The sequence below is a fragment of the Alexandromys fortis genome, unplaced genomic scaffold (genome assembly GCF_014885135.2).
Source record: "Alexandromys fortis isolate MF-2015 unplaced genomic scaffold, M_Fortis_MF-2015_v1.1 scaffold_7, whole genome shotgun sequence".
NCBI lineage: Eukaryota > Metazoa > Chordata > Mammalia > Rodentia > Cricetidae > Alexandromys > Alexandromys fortis.
The window spans coordinates 23,839,400-23,844,268 of NW_026067920.1; the positions used below are offsets into that span (position 1 = coordinate 23,839,400).

Here is a 4,869-nt window from a genome sequence, read left to right on the forward strand (position 1 = left end):
TTCAGTACCTAAGTAAGCAACACAATGCTGTTCAATGCTGCTGGCATCTCTCAGAAATGCGTCCCCAACTGCAACACCTGCTGGCAAATAAAGGTTACTACACCTACTCCAGCTCACTGTAATTGCCTTACAGGAGGTAAGATCTGAAAAACTACAAAATTACTCATAATACAATCATCTTGGAGCTTAATAATTATTTTACTTAAGCTATGAATGGTATTCTGCAAAGCTTATGTGATTTTTCTTATACATCCATTTATTTGATTCTAGGTATTAGTTTTATTTTTCATATTATCTCATTAAGAAAATGGTTTAATAACAAAGCCAAAAATGAGGCACTTATAAAAAAAATGACATAGTCTTTAGAGACTAATAATAAACAGCTGGTTTTAAAAATCAATACTATGAAGAGGGATAGCATCAGTTTGACAAACAAGATCCAGTCAATGTCAAAGGGTGCTAAAACATTATCTGAAAAAAAATTTGTGCTTCTAAATTTAATAATCAAAATCTGTTTAAAAGTTATGATAAATTAATGGATAAGGTGTCTCTCCAGAAAGGTAATATACATGCCATCAAAATTATGTTCAACAATGAAATGTTATCTTTACTGGACAAATTTCATACCTTAAAATCCTCAATGAGGGCATTAAAACAAAACACTAGACAGAAGATTCAGACTTTACAAGAGGCAGTAGTAGAAAGATTTTTATCAGATTTAAAAAATCATCAAAACTGATGAGCAGGGACAAAGGTACAAGGACAGAATTTAGCATCATCGGTATGTGCCAGACTCTGGGATGACTTACCTGATTGATCAGTAGCCAGGCAGGAAGTATAGGTGAGGCAACCAGACAGGAAGTAAAGGCGGGACAATGAGAACAGAGAATTCTGGGAAGAGGAAGCTCTGTCTGCAGTCCTGATCTGACCACAGAAGCAGCAAGATGTGACTGCCCCACTGAATAAGGTACTGGGCCGCATGGATAACACAGATAAAAATAATGGCTAATAATAGGCTATATAAGTAATAAGAGTTAATAAGAAGCCTGAGCGAATGGGCCAATCAGTTTATAACTAATGTAGACCTCTGTGTGATTTCTTTGGGACAATGATTGCAGAAACTGGGCAGGATAGAAAACTCAGACAACACTCATGTTTCTAAAAAGGATATTATAAGGTATTATAAACAAAGGTCACCAGTCATTCAGGCTGCACAAAAACACAAAACAACTTCAGAGGTTCCAATGGCCCTACCTTTAAAATGGTCAACTGAGAAACCAATATGGGTTAAACAATGGCCTTTAACAGAAGACAAACTGCAGTCTTTAAAACAGCCAGTACATAAACAGCTAGATGCTCACCATATTAGTCAACCAGCCCTTAGAATTCTCCTGTATTTGTTGTTAAAAAGAAATCTGGAAAATGGAGACTGGTGACAGACTTTAGAGCTGTCAAGAGTTGACTTTAGAGGTAATTCAACCCATGGGCACTCTACATTCTGGAATTCCTCTGCCTTCTCTACTACCAAAAGGATGGTTTCTTCTAGGTATTGATTTAAAAGATTGTTTTTTCACTATACTTTTACAAAAAGAGGACAGAAAAGTTTGCCTTCACAGTGCCTACTTATAATAATTCTCACCCTACTAGGAGATATCAATGGACCATCCTTCCACAGGGAATGCTCAATAGCCCCACCCTGTGCCAATACTTTGTCAGTCAGCCATTGGAAGTAATACGTAAACAATTTCCTAAGTCTGTAATTTACCATTTCATGAGTGACATTTTGCTATCTCATTCAAATGCAGATACTTTAAAAAATGTTTAAAAAAATAAAAGGTTTTGCCTAAATGGAGATTACAAATTGTTCCTAAAAAATACAAAGAGGAGATTTTCTCAATTACCTAGGTTAAAAAAATAGGTTTACAAAAAATTAAAACACAAAAGGCACAAATTAGGAGAAATTGATTGCAGATTTTTAATGACCTTCAAAGATTGTTTGGAGAAATTTCCAGTCTATAACTGGCTGTTGAGATAACATCTGATCAAATAATTCATTTAAACAAAACCTTAGATGGTATAAAAAAACTTAAATTATCCCCAAAAATTAACATCTAAAACAAAAAAGATGATTGTTAAAAATTAATTACAGGAGGCATATGTGGATAGAGTAAATCCAAAACTTAACTGTATTCTAGTCATATTGCATTCCAAATTTTCCTCTACAGAAATTTTAATGCAGAAGAAAGATATTATCTTAAAATAAATCTTTTTACCACATAAACCAAATAAAATATTAAAACTTATGTTTAAAAAGGTCTCTAAATTAATTATAGAAAAATCAAGACTTTTGTCAACTAGCAGGTATAGACCCAGCAGAGATTGTAGTGCCTTTTACTGCTGATAAAATTACTAAAAAGACAACAAACCATAGCAAAGAGTTTATGCTAATTTTTTGGGAAAAATTAATAATTATCCCCAAAACAATAAAATTAACCTTATAAAAAACTACTTAAATTCTTCCCCAAACTGTACATGACACACCAACAAATGGAGCCCACACATTTTATATTGATGCAAATAAATCAAAAAAGGCAGGTTACAAATCAAAAAAACATAAGTAAGATAAAACAAAGCCCTTATAAGCTCAGTGAGGTTGCAGTCACTCAGTAATGGCTCTCCAGAGCCCAGCCACATATGCCTGCTTCAAAACTTACTCAGGGCAGAATATTACGGTCAATTCAGCAGAAACACAAAGGGATTGCGAGGGAGCACTAGCCAGAGACATGGCAGTGTTGAGGGAGCACTAGCCGGAGAGAGGGCAGTGTTGAGGGAGCACTAGCTGGAGAGAGGGCAGTGTTGAGGGAGCACTAGCTGGAGAGAGGGCAGTGTTGAGGGAGCACTAGCTGGAGACATGGCAGTGTTGAGGGAGCACTAGCTGGAGACATGGCAGTGTTGAGGGCACTGGCTGCTCTTTTCTGAGGACTGGAGTTCCATTTCCAGCACACACATCAGGCAGCTCCAGCTCCAGGGAACCCCACTGCTTGTTCTGCACCCACACAAACACACACACATACATACACTTAAGACAATAAAAAGTCAGGTGGTGGTGGCGCACACCTTTAATCCCAGCACTCAGAAGGCAGAGGCAGGCAGATCTCTGTGAGTTAGAGACCAGCCTGGTCTACAGAGTGAGTTCCAGGAACACCAGGGATACACAGAGAAACCCTGCCTTGAAAAAAAACCCTGAATTTTTTTAAAAAACAGAATAGCACAAAACTTAATGCTAAAAAATTGGCTATCTTGGAGGAATAAGAAAATTCCAAGAACACAAAAGCTTTTATCTCTAAATCATGAAGGATCAGAGAATCTGGGTAAATCTACATTGAGACTAAACCAGCAGCAGAAAACATCCCCACAAAGATGGTCCAATGACATCGCTTCCCTTGGGAATTCTACCAAATCCTCCTCACAGCATCTGCAAGAATCGGAGAAGACACAATTCTGGGAGACTAGCAATGCCCTGTGCTCTGTACGGAGGATGGTCGGCAACACTCACTCATTCTTCTTGAGTGAGTGAGCTTATTAATTGCATAGCAAGCAAAAGTAGAAGGAAAATAGCAGGCAGCAGATAGAAGTAGACAGACCAATAGACATCACCAGAGTAGGCACTTGCAACATCCAGCAGGGCTGACTGGAAAGGCCACAGAGAGTCAAGCCAGAGTCCCGGGCAGGGCAACCAGAAAGTTGGCTTCCCATTCTCAATGCAGACATTTTAATACCAAGAGATAAACACCAGTCACACTGCCAGAAATGACTTTCCTTCTAGCTGTTCCCAAAGGTGCGATGTTTTCAATACCCTCAGCTACTCTTTTTTCTCTCGGCCACATAGTTACTGGTCCAGCCTGCCCAAGACAGGGGGCCTTGGAGGACATCTGAAGTAAACATGCTGGAGTCTGGGAGAAGAGGGCCATCCTTAATCCCAGAGTCCCCTTTTTGGTAAGCACATGGCAATTCACCAATGTAATTTAGATTGTATTCGGCCCTTGCCTTGTTTATATTTTGTTATGGAACATTAAAAAAATACCTATTAGGTTGTTTTATAACAGGTTTTAAAAGATTTATTTTTTTAAACTTTTACTATTTTTAATTCTGTGTGTGTTTTTAATTCTCTCTCTGTGTGTGTGTGTGTGTGTGTGTGTGTGTGTGTGTGTGTGGCCCAGGGGAGTTGGATCCCCTGGAGTTGTAGTTACAAGTGGTTGTGGGCCACCTGATGGAGGTGCTAGGATTTGAATTCTAGTCTTCTGTGCTCCTCTGAAAGAGCAGTCCATGCTCTTAACCACTAAGTGAATACTCCAGCCCCCATTTGTTTTATTTTGTACGTGTGAGTGTTTGCCTGTATGTGTGTGCTTCACAAGTGTGCAGTACCCACAGTGGCCAGAAGAGGCACCAGAGCCCCTGAAACGTGTTAGAGTGGTTGTGAGCTGCCTGATAATGGGTGCTGGGAAGTGAACCACGTTCTGGGTCCTCTGAAAGAGTGGCAAGTGCTCTTAACTGCTAAGCCATCTCTCTAGCCCCTTTGTAAAAACAAAACAGAACAAAAAACTTTTAGTAATATAATCAGCATGAAAGACAGAAGGTGGATTGATTAAAGCAAGAATGAGGTTTTTGCTAAGGACTTGTTATTGTTAGAGCTTCATTCTCTGATGTGGGAGTGTCATATATCAATCTGTTGATTTCATTGGCTGAGTAATAAAGAAACTGCTGGCCCTGAGAGGTTATAAGATAGGTGGGCGGAATAAACAGGATAGGATGCTGGGTGGAAGAGGAAGTGAGGTCAGACTCTGCGCTGCTTCCAGAGGGACCGGACAG

At 39.1% G+C, this 4,869-nt stretch overlaps 1 long non-coding RNA gene across 1 annotated transcript in view; it reads left to right on the plus strand.

Annotated features, from left to right (window-relative positions):
• LOC126500715 (uncharacterized) overlaps positions 1 to 4,037 on the plus strand; it is a 26,427-nt gene extending 22,390 nt beyond the window's left edge. Inside the window, exon 5 of the long non-coding RNA XR_007591407.1 lies at positions 3,890 to 4,037. This is a non-coding gene — a long non-coding RNA (uncharacterized lncRNA). The remainder of the gene's footprint in view (positions 1 to 3,889) is intronic.
• Positions 4,038 to 4,869: the final 832 nt, after the last annotated feature.